The sequence below is a fragment of the Anabrus simplex genome, chromosome 1, assembly GCF_040414725.1.
Source record: "Anabrus simplex isolate iqAnaSimp1 chromosome 1, ASM4041472v1, whole genome shotgun sequence".
Classification (NCBI taxonomy): Eukaryota; Metazoa; Arthropoda; class Insecta; order Orthoptera; family Tettigoniidae; genus Anabrus; species Anabrus simplex.
The window spans coordinates 1,546,027,296-1,546,051,180 of NC_090265.1; positions in this window are offsets into that span (position 1 = coordinate 1,546,027,296).

The following is a 23,885-nucleotide window of genomic DNA, read 5'->3' on the forward strand; positions in this document are numbered from 1 at the left end:
AGAATAATCAACTCAGTGTAGAAAACCTTTAAATAAAAAATTACTTAACAATTTTAATAATTCCTCTTCACACCAGAGGGCATAACAGCTTGTCGTAGATACATCTGTTGGCAAAAGTTCAGACTTCTTGTGCTAGTTGTTGCGAGTTTAAGATTTAAGATGGCATTTTCTAAGGCTCTTCATTTGAATGAATGGGGCGTGTGTACCTAACGGTACAATTCTTTTTCTTCTTCTTCTCATGATGATGATGATGATGATGATGATTATTATTATTATTATTATTATTATTATTATTATTATTATTATTATTATTATTATTATTATTATTATTATTATTACTGTGACATGGCCCGTGGCCTCTCCTGTGCATGTCAACACCTCTTGCACCCATTTCCATTTTCGATGTTGGTATCCAAAAGCAGGTTGGTACCTAGTGACTCTCGTCATCATGCCTCGCCAGCTAGCTGCAAAAGAGCCATCCATTTCCTCAGTGATGGTCTTTCTGCTTGTCAACGTGACGAGTGACTGCTCGACGGTGCCTGGTCATGTTATACATTTTGTACCGCTAATTTCAGATTAGCACCAGTCATAAGACATAGCCAGCATGGTTGCAAAGTAACATCACGTTACACATTTTGTACCACTGATTTCAGATTACCAACAGCCATAAGAGGCAGCCAGCACGGTTGTTAGGTAACATCACGTTACACATTTTGGCACGGCTCTATACCATTAGGGCTGCTTATGTGAATATTTTATACGCAGGGATGGACGAGGATAGAATGGTTGGGGGTTTGAATCCGTTTTCTGAGCAACAGCCTGTTGGTGCAGTAAATGTTCGAATAGATGGCCTTCTGCACTAATGTTCGTTTTAGCACGCCGAAAAACTGCCATTCGGACATTTTGTAGCATTGTAGGTGTTACTGATTCACAGGTTTCCGTAATAACGTTTCGATGGCTTTCTGGATTTTCCGGCTGCTGAGCGTATATTACATCCTTCAAATAGCCCTATAAGTCCAGTGGCGTCCAATTGGGCGATCAAGCAGGTCAAGTGACAGGTCCACCCATTCCTATACATCTACCGGGATGTGTAACATTAAGGTAGTTGCGAATATCTGCTGAGATGTAAGGGGGAGCTCCATCGTGTTGTTACCACATGGTTACACGCTCACCCACGGGCACATCCTCTAGCAGCAATAGTAGTTGGCCTTGAAGAAACTGTAGGTACCGGGCTCCAGTCAAATGATCATCACAGAAATATGGTCCAATTGGGTGTTCACCCAGTATACCACACCAGACATTTACTCCCCATCGTGCCTGAAATGCTGCCTGCCTTACCCAGTGGGGATTTTCAACACTCCAGTAGTGCATATTATGACTATTCACAGAGCCGTTATTATGAAATCGTGCCTCGTCCGAAAGTAAAAATTGAGATACAAACGCTGGATCTTTTACCACTTGCGTCAGTATCCATGCACAGCAATCAACACGAGTTTCGAAATCTCGTCCGTGGAGTTCTTGATGTAGTTGCAGGTGATACGACGAAAAAAACTGCAATGCAATATCCTGACAACAGACAACTAGCTGATGTTGACCTGTTGTGCTACTGCGCGGGTACTCGTGAGAGCATTCTCCCGGAAAGTGTCCAAAACCATCTCAGCAGTTTCACCGGATGTAACTGGTCCCTCTCTAACAGGACCTGTTCGGAAAAGTGACGATGTTATACGCAAACGTCGGTCCACCCTCTCAACCGTATTTGCGTTTGGTTGTTGTCTGTGTGGAAATCTTTCCTAGGCAGGGCAAGTTGGCTGTGTGGGTAGGGGCACGCGGCTGTGATCTTGCATCCGGGAGATAATGGGTTAGAATCGCACTGTCGGCAGGCCTGAAGATGGTTTTCCGTGGTTTTCCATATTCACACCAGACAAATGCTGGGGCTGTATCTTAATTAAGGCTATGGCCGCTTCCTTCCAACTCCTAGGCCTTTCCTATCCCATTCTCTGTGTCGTTGCGACGTAAAGCCACTAGCAAGAAAAATAATCTTTCCTGGTACAGGCGCTGTGATTCCTGTGCGTTCTGTCTTGCTTCACCGTAGATGAGGAGCATGTCAATATACTCACCTGCTATGTACATAGTGAAGAAATGACCAGGACTGTTGGGCTACACCAAGTGTCAGGCCACTAAACATTTAACATGCATCCTATTGGTCGAATATGCCACGAATGGCCTCTTATTTGTGTCTCAAAGTTTAAAATGTGATTTAAAATATTAATCGCTCGTGGGATTTGAATCCACCTATCAGAGAAACATACGTCTGTGGTTAGTTAACTACACCACGGTTACTGCTGCCTCGAGATTATCAGAAAGCCTACTTGGTGAAAAGCTACGCCCTGCTTCACAAAATCACACATGTTTTCTATCAGTATGCCATCGCTCTTAGCGATAATTTCATAACCCATCGAAAGCTTATAATTGGCACGTACATTTTACATAACCGTATGACAGTTTGATGTATTTGTAAATACCTGTCGCATACATGTTTTTGCAAAAGTCGTGCAGTGATGACTCAGTAAGTGCTTTAAAGGCGACTGTAGCTTGGTATACGGCAAAGGAAAATCGACCATCACCCCACTGACGTTCGTTGGGATGCCTAAAAACATAAACGTCAGGTGCGGCTGACTCACCCGGTATTTGTCAAATATGCCAGGTGGAAAAGCCAAAGTTCATCAAGGAAACGTCTTTTGAGTCTGAAGAACTGTGATAGAGATGTCCCATGCTGCGAGCAGTCAAGAGGAAATACTCAGCAACTATTACTACTGGAATGTGCAGAGGTAGTAGTGCCACCCTGACCCTTCGTTTGTAAGATTGACAGTGTGCAGATGGAATTCCTATCTTCAGGAGTGTATTTATTATTATTATTATTAATAATAATAATAATAATAATAATAATAATAATAATAATAATAATAATAATAATAATAATAATAATAATAATAAGTGGAGATTTACCGGTTACCTCCATCGGGCGCGTCCCATTGGAATTGGGGAAGCTCGCTGGCTCTGCCGCCAGCAGAGTCAGAGGGTAGTAGGGAAATAAAATACCATCGTGAAAAAACTGGTCCCTTGCCAGGGTTACGCCGAAGACTGGTAAATGACCAGAAGCCAGAAGACATCTTGAGGCAACCTCTAGGGCTAACAACCCTAGTTGTAAAAGGATGGGTACCCGTCCAAAGCAAAGTCAAGTCAAAAAGCATGATGGCACAACATTTCAAGAAACATACCCCAGGGGGTAAATCTTCGGATAAATCCCTCGTCGTGAACGCCACGGCGCACGAGTCTCATTCGGATTCTGGGGGAGACTCGACATCATGCAAGAGACGAGTCGGAGCGTCTCGGTGTACCCCGAAGAGTCAAAAACTCAGGCCAAAATCTAAAACCTTTCTAGCAACTTTCAACATAAATTCACTTACACAAACTGGCAAGCTGAAAACCCTCACCAAAGCTCTTCACGAAAATCAGATATCCATAATGGCCCTACAGGAAACAAGGTACCTAGATGAAGAGATTTTTGAATCCGAAGGCTACCGATTTTTCAAGAGCAAAGCGCAAAGAGGAATCCTCAATGGAGCTGTGATGCTTGGAACCGCGTTTGCTGTTAGAACCAAGATCCTTAAATCGGATGCAAATTTCGAACCTGTGAATGACAGATTGTCTATACTCACAATTAAATGCGCGAACAAAACCTACGCACATGCTCCTACAAACTATAAGAACAAGTCTGATCCAGACGAAGTTGATAATTTCTGGGACCTACTGGATGAAAAATTAAACAAAATCCCCAAACACCATGTCAAGCTTCTTTTGGGTGACTTCAATGCCCAACTAGGTCGTGAACAGAAGTACAAGAAAGTTATAGGAAATTACCCTTCTCACAAAAGAACCAATCCCAACGGCAAAAGACTGGTGTCCATTTGCGAAAATCACAACCTGAAGGTCATATCGACCCACTTTCGCCACCTACCCAGAAAGCAAATGACTTGGCGTTCTCCCGTCCAAGCTCTCGGAGAGTTCCAAATTGATCATGTTGCAATCTCCAGGAGAAACAGCCCTGAGATTATGAATGTCAAGGTAAAGAAAGGCATCAATGTGGCCTCAGATCATTATATGTCTCTTATCAAATTCAAACCAATTCCCGCAAACACAAGGAAGACAACCAAACAGATCACACGCTTCGACAATGATAAACTTCGGCAAAGGGTCGAGGAGTTCCAGGAGAAGGCTAGACCAAATGACTGTGACTTTAACAACGCCAAAAGTCTCCTTGTTGAGGCCGCCAAAGACGTTGCAGAAGTCAAGAGAAGCAGAAAGCATGCCTGGTGGAATGGTACCTGCGAATCAGTCCTCCAAGAAAGACTCAATGCGTGGAAACAGTACTACTCTACTAAATCAGAAAATGATTGGAAAACCTACAAAACCCAACGTGTCCAAGCAGCTAGGGTGTTCAGAACTGAGAAACGTAAATACGAAAAATTTCTCATTGAAAAGATAGAACAAAACTTTAGGAAGAATGAAAGCAGAGAATATTACAGAGCCTTCAAACGCAAACTCACTGGCTATAAACCACCATCTCTATACTTTGAGCGAAAGAACGGCACACTGGCGACGTCAAATGAAGAAAATTGCAGCATTCTGGCAGATTACTTCAAGAATTTACTTAATTGCTCTAAACCTCAAAGCGCCATTGAGACCAAGGGACCCTTACTCAGGTACCCAGATTCCAGACCACCCGACAGAGATGAAATCAAGCGCCACATTGTCCGTCTCAAAAATAACAAAGCGCCGGGGGAAGACTCAGTAGTAGCAGAACTATGGAAATATGCCCCAGAGGAATCACTTGATATCTCGAAAAAGCAAATAGAAGAAATTTGGAACCCTACCCGAAGATTGGAAAATAGCTTTGATCCATCCGTTATACAAAACAGGCAGCATGAAGAACATCAACAACTACAGAGGAATATCTTTGCTACCCGTGACTTACAAATTTCTATCACTTGCCATCCTGGAGCGTTTGGAAGCACAAGTCGATCATCAAATAGGTGAATACCAAGGAGGGTTCAGAAAAGGTCGCTCAACAGCTGAACAGATCCAAAATCTCAAAACGATCATCAGATATTGTACACTAAGGTCCAAGCAGTATGTGTCTGTCTTTGTGGACTTTAAGAAAGCGTACGACTCCATTGACCGGGAAGTCCTGCTAAACATCTTAAATGAATTTGGAGTTGATTTGAAATTGCTGGCATTAATTAGAGCCACCATGACCGATACAAAATCCAAGGTGAAGTTCCACGGATGTCTCTCGCATTCCATTGACATCAAAACAGGAGTCCGACAAGATGATGGGCTATCCCCGATACTCTTCAACTGTGTTCTTGAAAAGTTCATCAGAACCTGGCGGGTGAGATTACAGGAAACCAACTACAGTCCATTGAGAATAGGAACCAAATCCAAGGGGATCGCAACAGACTGCTTAGCATTTGCCGACGATATTGCTGTTCTCTCAAATGACATAGAAACCGCTAGTGCTCAAGTTGAAATTTTAAAGGAAATTGCCGAACAAACTGGTTTGCAGATATCGTTTGAGAAAACAGAAGTAATGACTAACATCAAAGAGGCTCCACCAAAACTCCATACAAAATACGGGGACATCACCCGAGTAGACAAATTCAAATACCTGGGTGAGATCATCATGAAAAATGGACTGGACAAAGAAGCACTTCAGGAGCGAGTACGCAAACTGGAAATAGCTTACCAAACATCCCGCACAATCTACAACGAAAAATGCCTTTCCCAAAACACCAAGATACGTCAATATGAAACAGTTCTGAAGCCAGTAGTTCTATATGCAGCCGAAACCCTGTCTCTAAATGCCAACAAAGGACTCCTTGAAGAACCGGAGAAAAGAGAACGCAAAATTGTGAGAGGAATCTTGGGATCAAAGTACAGAAATGGAATCCATCAAAAGAGATCCAACAAGAAGTCTACAGCAAAATAGAGAAAATTACCGACACAATCAGAAAAAGACGGGCACGATTTTACGGTCATCTGAAAAGAATGGACGGAAGAAAGTTAACTAAAGAAATCTTTCACTTTTTTTATTCAAACCCCAAAACCACAATTCCCTGGTTTATAAATACCAAAGAAGACCTGCAAATGCTACATATCTCAGCTGAAGACGCCCTTAACAGAGATCTCTTCCGAAAGAAAATATTGACGAACTGGCTAAACCGAGACGAGCAGCCGAAGAGAAGACACGGTGCCCCTTGGACAGAGAAGCGTAAGCAGGCCCACTCACAAAGAATGAGGGAAATTTGGGCTCTAAAGAAGGCCAAGTTCAGTGTCAAATGCAACAAGACTTAACGTTGTCCTTGATGGCCCCAGCGAATAATAATAATAATAATAATAATAATAATAATAATAATAATAATAATAATAATAATAATAATAATAATAATAATAATAATAATAATAATGTGGCTGTGTATGTAGAAGTAAAAAAGGAAACATGCGGAAATATAGTTCTTTGTAAATACAGGAGATTGTCTTCTTCTTCTTCTTATTATTATTATTAAGCTGTTTACCCTCCACGGTTGACTTTTCCCTCGGACTCAGCGAGGGATCTCACCTCTACCGCCTCAAGGGCAGTGTCCTGGAGCTTCAGACTGTGGGTCGGGGGATACAACTGGGGAGAATGACTAGTAACTCGCCCAGGCTGCCTCACCTGCTATGATGAACAGGCGTCTGCTGGGGAATGGGAAGATTGGGAGGGATAGACAAGGACGAGGGAAGGAAGGGGCCGTGGCCTTAAGTTAGGTACCATCCCGGCATTTGCCTGGAGGAGAAGTGGGAAACCACAGAAAACCACTTCCAGTATGTTTGAGGTGGGAATCGAACCCACCTCTACTCATTTGACCTATCGATGCTGAGTGGACCCCGTTCCAGCCCTCGTACCACTTTTCAAATTTCGTGGCATTGCCGGGTATCGAACCCGGGCCTCCGGGGGTGGCAGCTAATCGCACTAACCACTACACCACAGAGGCGGACACAGCAGATTGTACAATATTTTTCTACCAATCGTCTGTACCAGTATCAGAAAGATCGCATACCAGTATTGGTACGCTTACCACAGTTTCGGAACCTCGGATGTAGAGTACATTTGTTTCTTCTTCCAGAATTTTTCGTTTATTAAAGGTAGTTTATTTAGTAGGAAAGAATATAAGATTTGGAGCAGTTGAAACACTTCATGTACTACGGCTATACTGAGATAATTAGAATTACTGAGTTAGTCACATCCTCTCAGCTGATACATACTGTATAAGGAAGTAAGCAAAGTTACCGTTGACTTAATGGATTTCGATTCATCCAAAGATTCATAGAGCTATAAACGTTCGGTACCTTCGATATTCTGGAATGTCATCAACGACATAAACATGTGAACAACAATGACTGATTCAGTGAGTTTATGAGTGAAACGCAAAATGCTGAGCTAACGTGATTTTACTCCGATGATTTTGAGGTTTTGTAGAATGTTTATGAAGGATAAACGTTCGATGGAGAAACGACAAGCCTCGTCTAGATATTGTATTCGTTAAAAAAAGGAAATCAAAACGGACAAAATTGACAAAACAGATGAATTGTGATAATTTGATACCTTATTACATTTCCAAGAGACTAGATGTTTGCTTAAAATAAGAGAACCGTAAAATGTGCTTGTCAGAAATAGATTTAAAGTTCAAGATCGAAGATACTACATAATTCTGTCCATCCATATCGCAGTGAAGGAATTCAGTGCCCGATACAAGATTACCTCTCGAGAAAAGCCGCATGATGTATTGAAAAGAGTAAAGAGTTGTAGACAACGACCAGACTAATTCATGTAAGCCACATTCTATAGAGAGAAACGTGATCTGTAAGGATCTTCAGAGAAAGAAGAGAGTATAGGCCTCCATGCGCTCAGTTACAGCAATGTCTCATTCATATATAATTAAAGTGTATCACTAATAATGCTGGATATAAACTTGTTACTTTGAATATATGTTTTATTAGCAAAGCCAGTTTATAAACACTTGGGATCTGAATTCCGTAACAAATTATTGGGAAGTATTTTTTTTAATATCAGGGAAGACCAGAAAATATTGTGTGTGGAGGAGAAATATTCACATAATTTGGATGTGAATCTCTCGTTGCATAGGCACCGACTTTTAGTTTTTATAGTAGATACTCATACTGTGGTAATGATAAAATAAATCACTAAAATAAAATTAAAAAGTTCAATATTTTAAACTGTGGAGTGTCGTCTGCGAAGTAAATATTTCAATCGATGACAAACATAGAAAAAACGAAATAAACCAGCACATCCAGTACAGCAGAAATGTAAAGAACATTGAAATTCGCAAGTCAAAACCTAAGCGAACTATTCTGATACATGCCTTCGTTTCAGGATCTGAAAATCAGCGGGCATTGCATGAGTTCAGTGAGGATCTTTTTTTTTTTTTTGCTAGGGGCTTTACGTCGCGCCGACACAGATAGGTCTTATGGTGACGATGGGATAGGAAAGGCCTAGGAGTTGGAAGGAAGCGACCGTGGCCTTAATTAAGGTACAGCCCCAGCATTTGCCTGGTGTGAAAATGGGAAACCACCGAAAACCATTTTCAGGGCTGCCGATAGTGGGATTCGAACCTACTATCTCCCGCATGCAAGCTCACAGCCGCGCGCCTCTACGTGCACGGCCAACTCGCCCGGTAGTGCGGATCTTGCCACGGAATTAATCCAATCAGATATTTCAGTCCACAAGGTAAAAAACCCTGCATTCAAATAATTCCTTGAGAAGTATACGCAAAGGTCAATACCGGATGAGAACATACAGCGACAAAATAAAAGATAAAAGTTAAAAGATAAAAGAGGCGGTCGGTAAACACGAAGTGCGATTCATTTTTGATTAAACTAAGATATATTTTGAATGTGCTGGTATTTCCATTATCTAGTGAATGGGTGAAACCGATGCGTTTTAAAATGTACCGACTAGCGAAGACAAATGTCTACACAATAATGAAATCATTAAATGACTCGTGTATGAACTTGTGGCCAGGGGCATATAATACGATGATGATGATGATAACAGTAATAATAATAATAATAATAATAATAATAATAATAATAATAATAATAATAATAATAATAATAATAATAATGTTATTGGCTTTACATCCCACTAACTACTTATACAGATTTCGGAGACGCCTACACAATACGAAAACGTCAGGCTTGTGATGATTGATCAAGCAAACTACATGCTTTCAGCTTTCCAACAACTGAAGGACATGTAGCCCAACCTCAGCCATGTGACATGTAATGTGAAAATATCAGGGAGAACTCCAGCAAAGTAAGTGCTTCATTGCTGCTCTGAAGGAGATTCGCGCAAAGATTCCCCGTCGTCAAATTTTGTACCAGGAAATGACTGGGCTCTATCCTCCACAACTTCCTGTCACCACAAGGTGGGGTAGTTGGATAAGATGCGCAGGTTTCTTGTGCAAGAACTTTGATGATGTAAAATGCTTCATATGTGCCCTAGACTCAACAGATGGAGCAGCCATCAAGCAGGTCCAACAGTTACTCAACAACAAAGACCTAGAGTTGCAACGTTTTTGCAATGCATGGCTACAAGTATTTGTCTGATGTGATTCAGAGTGTGGAAGAAGTTTATGAATTTTAGGGACAACCTTGATGAATTTTCTAAAGACAAATTCGTATTAAATTAGAATAACAATCCCGATACGGAAACCTTTTGCAACTTTGGCTGAACTCCCTTTACGCCGCTGACAAGATATGCTCCATTGGTTTCAGCAAGTGTCGAGCGGAGTTTCTCCCTCCAAGCGCCAGCGACTCACTGAAAAAAAAAGCATTGAAATGTTGTGTGTGATCCATTACAACAAGTGTGTTAATTATTATAAGCCAGTAAATTGGATAAAGAAAGTTCATATAACTGGTTTAAAACTTAATAAATTGATTTCATCAACACCTTTGTACGCTTTCGTGTATTTTCAGAACTTCCCCACCCCCGTCTTTTTCCGACCATACTCTACACCTTAAAATCTTTTCCCTACTTACTAAACATACTGTAACTAGGTTTCCTTACCCCACTTACGTTGTATTAATACTAATATTGTACTGTATTATGGTAATACCTTATACTAATATATTCAACAATCAAAGATAAGGACGACGTTTTACAGTGCAATATACATAAAATATAGAAATTAATTTTAATTTGCTTTAAAAGACAGTGGCGAACTAATGTCACAATATGAAAAAATACATTCTATTTACAATGTTAAAGAAATGTGGAATAAGGAATTTAGAGTTGTCTTCATCGGAGGCCATGATTGGATGACATTTTTTAAATATGTTATGTAGTTGCTTTAAAATCTATCATGAAGGCCTTCGTTGGCGATATGAATACCAAAGAGTCATGTTTACGATCTGCACTATTGTAGATAAAACATAGTGTGCGGAGAGGAGAATTTACACGAGTAGATCTACAGTAAATTTGTCAGTTTGCAATGTTATATTTCTTCTACAACTGGGCATTGGAATATGAAACTTTAAAAATACTGGGATATCAGACCTAATGATTCAGTAATTTACAGTTTTATAGAGAAATTTCATAGCATTATTTGGTTCGGTTCATATAGCTGTCACTTCGCATTCGGGATATAGAGTGTTCGAGTCCCAAAGTCGGCAGCCCTTAAGATGCTTTTCCATGGTTTGCCATTTTTGCACCAGTCAAATACTGGGGCCGTACTTTAAGACCATTGCCACTTTCTTCGAACTCCTAGCCCTTTCCTCTCCCATCGTCGCCGTAAGACCTGTCTGTGTCGGTGCGACGTAAAGCAAACTGTAAGAAACAAAACAAAAAAAGAAAAAAGAAAAAAAACATAATTCTCCCTACGGTTCTCTGCGTTGTTTACATTGAAATGTATAAGAAATTGGTTGTATTTCTGCTTCCTTTGCTAAATGATCGACGTAGTTCAGATTCCCGGTCGAGTCAGGGATTTTAGGTGTGTCCGCTTAATTCTTCTGGCTCGGGGACTGGACGTTTGTTATTTTTAATACACACATCCTCATACACACACAACACACTACACAGTCGACTACCACAGAGATAAACGTAGTGGTAACATCCCTCCACATAGGGTTGGCTTGAGGCCGTAAAATTGAGGCAAATCATTGAATGCCGACCTCAAGTAATTTGAAAAAGCCCGGAAGAAAGACGAATAAATTCACTATTTAGTGCAACTAGTGGGTATCTGCTTAGCTTTTTAACAGTAAACTCCTGATAAATCGCTTCTGTACCATGTTCAAAGTATTTTTGCGTGTATTGTACATCAAAAACTCCACATAACACTTGAATAATTTAATTTTGGCCTCACTGAAATTGCACAGTTGGTAAGTAGACGAAGCAAATAACCGTGCTCGCTCTATCCTTGGAGAGAAGGGAAAGCAAGATCAGTAACCACAAGCATGCAGTTACAGACTCAAAAAGTTTGTTTACTGTTAGCTTCCCGTTCAGTTCGTGCACGAGTAGCGATGGTCTTTCGAGTGGTTCCTGGGTGACCTCATTTCAGTCAAGTCTCGGTCCACTACACCCGGAGCGTCCGGCCAATTTATTGTTGTTATGTTATTATTGAAATTAATAACATCGCTCTTGACACTAGCGAGGAAGGAACCGGACATGAGCAATCACTGACGTTCTCCACTTCATTAAAAGCCCTGTCGCAAAGAATTTAAGAGGAAAGGAAGGGGACACATTTCTAGCGCAGTTCATACTGGAGTAGAGGGAGTGACTTAACAGCTGATTTTTCCACCCACACTGCCAAGGGTCGATGTCAGATGTTCCTGTTCGGAATGTTAATGTAAAAATATCACGTGACCTCTGAAAGTGATGTAGAGTATTGTGATAATCTGTACACAGTAAGAGATAACTCGAATTTATTTAAACATGTGTTTTACCTAACTTTACACACCTAATACCATGTATGGTAGGAGCATGATAGCTGAGTGAGTGGCATCGTCACTTACTTCTCACACTAATGCGGCCGTGGTTTCAATACCAACAAATACACGCGGTACTGTGAAATAATAAGGAACTTCCCAGTGATTCGGATTCCATGTAATACTGGAGGTCCCATGACTATGATTACACGAACAACTACAAGCTAGCTTTTTATTTTTAGACATGGTCTTCGTTGCCTTCATTAACATCCTCCAGACATTTTACATGTACAGTATATCATACAAGGGTTTTATTTATTATCATAAAAAAAAACAAAAGAATCAAACCAAAACCATGGCACTACAGCACTAATGGGCCTTGAATTACCAAGCAAATGCTGCTCAGCCCGAAGACCTGCAAATTACGCGGTGACACGTGGTGAGTGTGAATAATCCTCTTCACTGTTATCCTTGATTTTCTGGGCCGGAGCCACTATCTCACCATATCGTCTCAATTGTCCTCATGTAAGGTGAGGATACCTCGAACCAGCTCTTAGACCCAGATAAAAATCCCTGATCTGGCCGAGAATCACACTTGAGGCCTCCCAGTAAGAGACTAGAGAGATTAGACCGCAGAGCGACCCCATAAAACCACTTTTTTTTTTTTTTTTTTTTTTTTTTTGTAAAATTGGAGGATATGATGTCTGTTGGAATACCGTCCTTCGTCTCCCTATCCATGTATGGCAATTACATCGCTAGTGAAATTATTGATAGCAACTGCCTTTTTACTCTCCTTAATCCTTCTATATTGAACTGCATTAATTTGATAGCGGGTTCAATATTTCTGCGTTCTGCATAATTAATCTCCATAATAGTATAATTATTGTGACCGAGCTCGATAGTTGCAGTTACTTAAGTGCGGCCAGTATCCAGTATTCGGGAGATAGCAGGTTCGAACCCCACTGTCGGCAGCCCTGAAGATGGTTTTCCGTGGTTTCCCATTTTCACACCAGGCAAATGCTGGGGCTGTACCTTAATTAAGGCCACGGCCGTTTCCTTCCCAGTCCTAGCCGCTTCCTGTCCCATCGTCGCCATAAGACATATCTGTGTCGGTGCGACGTAAAGCAAATAGCAAAAAAAAAAAAAAAAAAAAAACCAATTGTGATGTGGTACTTCTCTTTGTCACAGCCTACGCTAAGAGAACAAAATTATTTTCAGGCTTTCTTTCAATACATCCACAGACATTCCATCAGGTTGAGGCCAGGAGAGTTTAATGGTCAGTAAAAAAAAAAAAAAAAAAAAAAAAAAGAAATGGCGTGTGACTTTTCGTGCCGGGAGTGTTCGCCAGGTGCAGGTCATTCGATTTTATTCCCTTAGGCGACCTGCGCGTCATGATGAGGATGAAATGATGATGAAGACGATACATCACCCAGCCCCTGTGCCAGAGAAATTAACCAATGATGGTTAAAATTCCGGGAATCGAACCCGAGACCCCTGTGACCAAAGGCCAGCTCGCTAACCATTTAGCCATGGAGCCGGACTACTGGTAAGTCAAGTACGTGTAATTGATGTAGCTAGCAGAACAGTGATAAACTTGCTGGATATCTGGCACAGCATAAAATCATACTGAAAACTCCTATTCGATCAGAGAGAAGTTTTGTCAGTGTTTGTACGACTTCTTTCTTCACGATCTCAGTGTATTTCTGAATGTATCATACGGTACCAGTGATGAGTATAAGGATTCCAGTAGCATCAATCGACTGTGAAATCAATCCAAGAACACAAATTCTTCAGGGTGCTTCACAGTCTGGTCGATGTGCTTTGGCAAGCGAGTGTTCAGATTAATTTGCTCATTGCTGTAAGTTGGCTCCAGTGACTCCTAAGTACCACAGATTTGCATAATATTTGTTTCCATAGTTTAGAAGAGCATTATAATGGTATTCTTAGCTGTCAGTACCTTTTCTGAAAGATATCGGAATTCCAAAAGCGCGGATAATATTCAGCTATAATTTATGATATCAACAACTCATTCTATTAAGGTCGCGTAGCTGTAAGCTTGCATTCGGGATATAGTGGATTCGAATTCCACTGTAGCCAGCTCTGAAAATGATTTTCTGTGGTTTTCCATTCTCACACCAGGCAAATGCTCGGGCTGTACCTTAAAACAACGGTACGGTCGATTCCTTCCCACTACTAGTTCTTTCCTGTCTCATGGTCACCATAAGACCTACGTGTGTCGGTGCGACCTTACAAGGGTTAGCCAATAAATCCACGATACGGTACTCACACATTTTTACACTCGAACTGTACTAATAGAGCCAGTCTGAATTTTCGATACCGCCATCATGCGTAAAGAAGACAAGCACCTAACGAATTGGACTAATGATGATACCGTATACCATCCTCGCCATTATTAGCATAGATTAGTCTTTTCGTGACTAATTCTACTGTTTATTTTTCTATCTTATGTGTACGTATGTGCGCGGAAAAATATAATATGTAATATGTACCAATTTACAAAACACATTTGAAAACAGAAAAATATAAGCCTACATTTTAAATAATTGACAGATTAAAGACAGAAATATAACTTTCTTCTCCTTCTTTATATGTTTACCCTCCAGGATCGGTTTTTCCTTCGGACTCAGCGAGGGATCCCGTCTCTACCGCCTCAAGGGCAGTGTCCTGTAGCTTGAGACTCTGGGTCAGAAGATACAACTGGTCAGGATGACCAGTACCTCGCCCAGGCGGCCTCACCTGCTATGCTGAACAGGGGTCTTGCGGGGGGATGGGAATATTGGAAGGGATAGACAAAGAAGAGGGAAGGAAGCGGCCGTGGCCTTAAGTTAGGTACCATCCCGACATTTGCCTGGAGGAGAAGTAGGAAACCACGGAAAACCACTTCCAGGATGGCTGAGATGGGAATTGAACCCACCTCTTCTCAGTTGACCTCCCGAGGCTGAGTGGACCCCGTTTCAGCCCTCGTACCACTTTTCAAATTTCGTGGCAGAACCGGGAATGGAACCCGGGCCTCCGGGGGTGGCAGCTAATCATACTAACCACTACACCACAGAAGCGGACGAAATATAACTTTCAATTAGGAAATATGCAAAACAGGACGCCAGAAATTCTCTATCTATGGGGCGCCATAGGATGTCTACGAATTTCACTTGCTGACTAGTACAATGTTTCCAGTAATTTCATTCAGGTATCTTAGGGCCGTTGTTAACCAAGAGTTCCTGTGTGATTCAGTTCTGCACATGGTTTAGTGAAAGGTGACAGTCTGTCTAGTGTTATGGAAAGGAACATGAAGGGGTAGAAACTACAAAAATATCGCCACATATTTGTGTATGAAATGTGCATTACATAACTGCGCCAGTTTCTAAGTGATTCAATATGCATCTTTGTGCTCAAGAAATCATACTCCATCGATTATAGATTGGTACATAAACACTTTGCAGTGATCCATTGTAAAAATCTGATTTGCGTTCGATCTGCGAAAGAGTCCACACCTCAGGACAATACTCTAGACTCGACAGTATGAGTGTGATATACATCGTTTTAAATGAAACAATGGATTTAAAACTCCTCCAATTTCTCTTTAGGAAGCCTAACTTTTTTAATGACTTATTGACAATATTCAACATCCATTCATTGAGAGAATGACCATTTTGGTTACTAAAAAGAACACAGAAATCATTAATTTTGGAAACATGCTTCACTTCTGCATTTAACTTTTGATTTTCTCATCAAGGACACTGAAATGCATTTTGAAATATTTACGGCTCAATGCCACTTTTTGCACAAATCACTATTACTATATCTTACTGTTGCAATTTTAAGGTCATCAGTATTCAGTAGGTAGTCGCTCAAATGAATTTGAGACGGGAGATATTTAACAAATATAAGAAAACCTGAAGGTCCCGGTAATGATCCTTGTGGACCTCCAGACATAGGCTGGTAAGGACGAGAAAGGTGAGGTAAGGGTTATTCTTCCCGAAGGCAGGCACGAACCTCCGCAGAGGTGTTCCTGAGCCGGAGTTTACGTGCGGTAGGGTGGCCAGTTCCTTTCCGCTCCTCCATTCCCTTAACCCCCACCAACAGCGCGTGGCAACCCATCCAACTCCTGACCACGCCCAATGTTGCTTAACTTCGGAGATCTCGCGAGATCCGGTGTTTCAACACGGCTACGGCCGTTGGCGACGAGAAAGGAGACCCACGTATTTTACTGAGTGGCTTCTGCCGTAAAGATAGTACTTAAACTATTCGAGGAAGATTCCATGAATGTCGTATACTGCGTGAAACTGTATTAACGAGCTAATAATGTAGTAATTGGGCGTAGTTTAGGAGCAGCGTGAGGGTCTCGCGAATGAGCGCAGATATGTGTCTACTGTTCGTTCGATACAAATGTATCGCCGGGCTGAGTGGCTCAATGGTTAAGGCGCTGGCCTTCTGACCCCAACGTGGCAGATTCGATCCTGGCTCAGTCCGGTGGTATTTGAAGGTGCTCAAATACGTCAGCCTCATGTCGGTAGATTTACTGGCACGTATAAGAACTCCCGCGGGACTAAATTCCGGCACCTCGGCGTCTCCGAAGACCGAAAAAGTACTTAGTGGGACGTAAAGCAAATAACATTATTATTATTATTATTATTATTATTATTATTATTATTATTATTATTATTATTATTATTATTATTATTATTATTATTATTATTATTATTATTACAAATGGTTCAAGTTTGAAATCACTCCCTTATTTATGCTTGGTGAAAAATGAGAACTCAAAGGAAATATTTACGGTTACCGGCAGTGGGGTTGGAACCTACCATCTCCCAAATACATGTTGACAGCTACATGGCTCGTACCAAGTAGCCAACTAACCCCGTGACCTTAAGTTAGGTACAGAGGTCAGCTTTAATCTATCTGTCTCTACAAGCTTCTCAATTGTCTACGCGACGCAGTGTAATCCAGTCCTTGAGGGAGAACGAAAAAGAACGCTGAGCCTTCCAATCGGCAGTCAATTACTGTGACTTCTAAATTCAGAAGGTATCCACTTACGAGACAATATTCACATTGTAATGTTTAAGAATTAAAATAAGATATAACAGAAATCTAGAACCGAGCGAGAAGTTGCGCGGTTTGATCACATAACGTGAACTTGTATTCGGGAGATGGTGCCATGAACCCCACTATCGGCAGCTTTGAAAATGGTTTTCCCTGGTTTCATATTTTCAGAGAAGGCAAATGTTTAATAAAGGCCACGGTCGCTTCTTCCCCATTCCCAGCCCTGTCTATTCCACCGTTGTTATAATACCTGGCTGTGTCGGTGCTCTAAAGACTCAAAAGACCTGGGCTAATTAAACCAAAGAACATAAAAATGAGGCTATGATGAATTCAAACAAAACAGCTGTTTCGTGTCAAGTACAGTCCATTAACGGCCTTGGCCTGCTAAGACGACTGCTGCCCAGTCAGGTGGCCCATAGATACGGGAGGGGTTCATGGTCAGCGTAACGATATCCACGGCGTTATTGTTTTTTCTTTTAAAAGTTGCTTTATGTCGCACGGACGCAGATACGTCTTGCGACCACGATGGGACAGGAAAGGGCTCGGAGGGGAAGGAAGTTTTTTTTTGCTAGTTGTTTTACGTCTCACCGACACAGACACGTCTTATGGCGACGATGGGACAGGAAATGGTTAGGAGTGGGAAGGAAGCGACCGTGGCCTTAATTAAGGTACAGTCCTAGCATTTGCCTGGTATGAAAATAGATAACCATGGAAGACCATATTCAGGGTTGGTAACAATGGTGGTCGAACCCACTATCTCCCGAATGCAAGCTTACAGCTGTGCGCCCCTAACCGCACGGCCAATTCTCTCTTACTTGCATTTCGTGATCGAGTCCGCTACCTCCCAAAACACGCAGATCATGCGTTGGTCTCATGACGCTTAGTGAAGTCCGTGCCAGCCCTTGGACTGGACGAGAATCGAACCTGTTACCTTCAGGCAAGAGCCAGGCACGCAATCCCTACACAACGGGGCTAAGCCAACATCGTTTAAATCATACGTCCTGTAGGCCTATGTATATTTGTATAAACAATAGTATACCCGATAGCTTTCAGTAAGGCCTGGCTGGTATTTGTCTGATATTTCATTATTCAAGACAGTTTAACAGTGATGTAGGCCCCTTAGATGATGATTGCACGGCTGCTCAAACAACATCACCTTTGCCTCCATGTCCCTAATATCTTGGAACTTGAAAGAAATCTGCATCGAGTATATTATGAAATATCCGATTTTTTAAAGATTTAAATACAGTCGAGTGTAAAATAATATTTAAGAATACTGAATGACTAAATAAAAGCTGGTACGATAAGGAAAGAACATTGATAGAAATAAATTAGTAAAGAAGATACAAATGTTAAATTGGGAATGACACGTTGGATGAAGATGTGCGTAAGAACCATGTCTGATGTGAGGCGAATATACGTACTGTTAGACAGGGCCTCCGAAACGCCCAAAATCTCACGCGTGCAAATTGAGGCGCAGAGTTCCTGTGCACAGTGCATCGGTCCCATTCAGCTCGGCTCAGACCAACGCTTCGTCTCTGGGTTACTCGGCTAAGCTCGGCTCAACTCGGTTCAACTCGGCTCGGATTTGGAGCGCTACGGAGCAAGTGAGGAAGAGGAAGACAGGCGGATCGAGCGAGACAGGCGTGGGGAAAGAGAAAGACAGCGCTATTGCTCCAAATCGAGGAGTCGGGGTCTGCACTCTGGCCAACCAAGCGAAGTCCTCTTTTGCACCGTGCACAGTGCATGCATTCTGAGAGGCCCTGCTGTTTGTGATCGGGATTTCATTTACCTTCAGTGATTTTGGGGGAATCAAATGGTCCTACTTTCATGTTTATATGTAAATACAGAGTGACCGACGGGAAGCTGACGTTTTTGACATGGCTAGTACTCTCTAGGTAGGAGGAGTGGGGAACGGAATTGTCAAGCAGGACACTCACCATGCGTTGCCGTTTCAGTAGCTATGGAGCAGTGGTCGGTTGAACATCGTATGTTTGCATACAACGCATTTGTGCAGAATGGCGTCACCGCGGCTCTCACACGCTCGATGTTTTCTGGTGTTCTTGCTGTCTTAATCGGACCTGGTGGCGTCTTTTTAACAATAGATCCTATTGTCCGTACATTATTAACCCAACTGAGAATCGTGTTGCGGCTGGGAACGACACCACGACGCCCACGGTTGAAACGCACACGAAAAAGTCGCTGCACTGTTATAACAGACCCGCCATTCTGCAAACATACGATGTTCAACTGACCACTGCTCCATAGCTACTGAAACGGCAACGCATGTTGAGTGTCCTGCTTGACAATTCCGCTCCCCACTCCTCCTACCGAGAGAGTACTAGCCATGCCAAAAACGTCAGATTCCTGTCGGTCACCCTGTACATCCCGTATGTGAGGGAACTTAGGATAGTGCTAATTTATAAATCTGCGAAGTGTTCCTAACATCATCAAACTTAAACATTATGTTCAGGCGTTTTACGCAAAGAGACCTATTCAAATTTATCGGAGTTCATCAAGACTAAAGCACTTATCGCACTGATTCAATGCATATTACGTTCTAGTGCCAACTCATGGCCAAGGATTTAAATTTGCAAACGCTTTCTGTAATTCTTGTGATCTTACGTCATTGATTTACTTTGTGCTTTCGTTCGTTATATTTAGTTCATTGTATTTTGTTTCTCATTTACTCACACAAGGACTATCCTGTCCTTTAAGATTCTTATCGCTTATTTTATGCGGCCACCGGACGGTACAAGCGCTCTACCGAGACTAGGTTATGTAGCAGAATAAAATATTCAGCCTAAATGAATAAGAGTATCATAAGAAAACGACAACCCCCTGTGGGTGAAAGACGCAAACGAAGAGTACACCCACCCCTGTCAGTCGTAAGAGGCGACTAAACGGGGCGACCAAGTGATGATTGAATTAGAACCATGAAACTACTTGTGATTAGTACCATCACGCTGGGAAAGCCATGGGTCGCCTTTACTTGCGAGTAGTACCACTGTGTTAGGTACACAGTAGGTTTGTGATTAGTAGCAGCAGAGAGTGGATCACTATGGGTTTCCAGTACAATTGCGATCACAAGAATTTCGAGTGGAAAAGGAAACAGGTAACGTTTGGGCGAAGATTTTGGCCAACCCTGAGGATGAAGAAGTAACCAAGGCAACGTCACATGTGTTCGTCGTCCAGGAGGTGTGGCTTGCTACGTTGCGCACTCAGAGGCCACTCCCAACTCCATTTATTCGGGAACTGATTAAGATGTCTCTATGGTTAAGCATTCTGGCTATACTAGCTTTTACTAATCAAGGAAAACAATTAATTAACTGTAATTTAATTGCGATGAAGTGTGCACGATGTAATCCCACCTCAATATATGGCATTTAATTGTTTCATCAGCGCTGAAAATAACTTCATAGGGACGGTTTTCCAAACGCCTTTGCATCTCTGATAATAATAATTTTTTTTTTGCTATGGGCTTTACGTCGCACCGACACAGATAGGTCTTATGGCGACGATGGGATAGGAAAGGCCTAGGAGTTGGAAGGAAGCGACCGTGGCCTTAATTAAGGTACAGCCCCAGCATTTGCTTGGTGTGAAAATGAGAAACCACGGAAAACCATTTTCAGGGCTGCCGATATTGGGATTCGAACCTACTATCTCCCGGATGCAAGCTCACAGCCGCGCGCCTCTACACGCACGGCCAACTCGCCCGGTAATAATTATTTAATGCCAGGTTGTTTTTACTTTGGTTTTTGAGGATAACAATTATTATTGTTATTATTATTATTATTATTATTATTATTAGTAGTAGTAGTAGTAGTAGTAGTAGTAGTAGTAGTAGTAGTAGTAGTAGTATTTAACAGGGCCTATATTGACGAAAATAAGGGTCATCCTTTCTTACAGTGGTTGAGCGCGATGCCATTTGATAATTAAGTCATAGTCGAGACCGCTAACATTTCAGCCAGACGTCGCACACAAGAATGACAAAGAAACGGGAGAATTTGACACTCAATGAGTTGACTTACACATTACGTCTGTTGCCTCGAAGGAGCCGTGTGGTTCCTCCCTTCATTCCCCTCTCTCTTCATTGTCGAACCAGTGGGATGTGTGGGCAGGCGGGAAAACAAGTACCTTCCCCTCCACGTGTGTTTCGTTCATGCTAGATATCCTTGTACTTCCGTTTTCTCCACCACCCATCACTCTTCAGATGTGTGCATGCGTTGACGCGTCTGACGGATGTGACCAGTGAGAGAGAGTTTGTAAGCAGGTGCTGCGTGGTTCTGAGGGCTGTACTGATTTCTTGCCCGAAATTAATATTTCTGGCCGCGAGATGCTACGGATTTCGAGTGTACCTGTGATTTGTACCATTAAGTGAGGAACACCATGGGTCTGCACGTTGCCTGTGATTAGTACCACTATATGAGCGACACTCTTGGTCTGCGTTGCCTGTGATATGTACCCACTATGTGAGGAACACCACGGGATAGTATGAGTCCTTCTGATTAGTGCACCTATGTGAGGTGCACCATGGGTTTGTGTTGCCTACGAATGGCGCCATTAAGTGAGAAACACCATAGGTCTGCGTTACCCGTACGACGTACAATCGCGATCACAAGAATTCCGGGTGGAAAAGGAAACAGGTAACGTTTGGGTGAAGATTTTGGCCAACCCTGAGGATGAAGGAGAAGTAACCAAGGCAACGTCATATGTGTTCGTCGTCCAGGAGGTGTGGCCTGTCCCGTTACGCACTCAGAGGTCACTCCCAACACCATTTTCTCGGGAACTGATTAAGGTGTTTCTATGGTTAAATATTCTGTCTATACTGGCTTCTCCTCATCAAGGAAAACAATTAGTTAATTGTAATTTACTTGTGAAAAATGTGCACGATGTAATCCCGCCCCAATACATGTGGCATTTAATTGTTTGATGAGCGCTGACACTAACTCCATAGGAACGGTTTTCCAAGCACCCTTGCTAGTAACAAAGTAATAAAGAACCATTCTTTCCGTTTTTCCCTAATTAGGTTCCTCCAATCATTTGAATTGCTAGAAAATTATTTTTATGGAAAACTAGTGCACTGTTTAAGATTATACAAATACAATGATTTTCGTGTGCAGGAACCGTTCATTTTATTTCTTTACATGTTTCTTACAAAATGCACCCCTTTGTTTCTTTTAAGGCATTTTACGGTGGTATGAGAATATCGCAATTTTATTATTACCTTCCGTTATACTTTTTGGATTGTGAATAATATTCTTCATTTACATGTCTTTTAAATTTAATCACTGTTTCTGTCTTGTATTTGTATGCGGCCAGTATCCAGCCCCACTGTCGGCAGCCCTGAAGATGGTTTTCATAACTAAGGACACGGCCGCTTCCTTCCAATTCCTAGGACCGGGCGAGTTGGCCGTGCGCGTAGAGGCGCGCGGCTGTGAGTTTGCATCCGGGAGATAGTAGGTTCGAATCCCACTATCGGCAGCCCTGAAAATGGTTTTCCGTGGTTTCTCATTTTCAAACCAGGCAAATGCTGGGGCTGTACCTTAATTAAGGCCATGGCCGCTTCCTTCCAACTCCTAGGCCTTTCCTATCCCATCGTCGCCATGAGACCTATCTGTGTCGGTGCGACGTAAAGCCACTAGCAAAAAAAAAATTCCTAGGCCTTTCCTATCCCATCGTCGCCATAAGACCTATCTTTGTCGGTGCGACGTAAAACAAATAGCAAAAAATATTTGTATGCGTCATTTTATCCCATTTAATTTATATCCCATTTCCCATAATTGTATTAAGAAAAACGAATGGTATAATATTTCAGTAAAAGGCTAGGCCCAAAATCTTCATATGAAACAGTTACCTTCTTTCATCCTAATTTCTTGCGTTCAAATTTGATATCCATGTATATTTTAGTTTCCGAAGGTGCATATGACACTGAGGTTCACTCAGCCTACACCAAAATGAGTACCATGTTAATTCCTGGGGGCAAAGGCGGCCGAGCGTAGAACTAACCACTCTACCCCATCACGTGCGGAGGTTACGAATGGTGGAAGCCTTTACCTTCCACCCCTCCAAGGGCCTTCATGGCCTGTACGGAGATCACTTTGCTTTGCTTTGTATATTTTAGTGCATAGTATATTAATTCTTGTTTTGACAGAGTCTGCATGAGTATTAAAGTAGTTATACCACGGTTCTACTTTACTAGCGATACGTGCCATTATGAGGGACCGTTGACGAGGATATTAAACCTCTTTAGACAACAAGCACCATCGATTCAGGATTGTGGTTTGGAAGCAGTCCCTTGGTCGTCAGTTATATAGTTTCTGGAAAGTGAGGCATTGCGTGTCGGATCCACTGATTGTTTTAAATTCATATTCATCCATTCATTCTTCATCACGTTTTGAAATTTCTACTTTAAATTGTCATTGCATTTCGTCTCATTTCGTACCATTAGGGGCCGATGACCTAGATGTTACGCCTCTTTAAACGACAAGCATTATCATCATCAGAAAACAACAGACAATATTTAGGTCCAGCGCTTCTGTCCCAGCCCCGCGGTGTAGGGATAGCATGCCTGCCTTTTACACGGAAGCCCCGCGTTCGCTTCCCGGTCAGGTCAAGGAATTTTACCTGAATCTGAGGGCTGATCGAGGTCAACTCAACCTACATGATGAGGAGCTATCTGACGGTGAGATAGCGGCCCCGGTCTAGAAAGCTAAGAATAACGGCCGAGAGGAGTCATCGACACCTCGTAATTTTCAGGCCTTCGGGTTGAG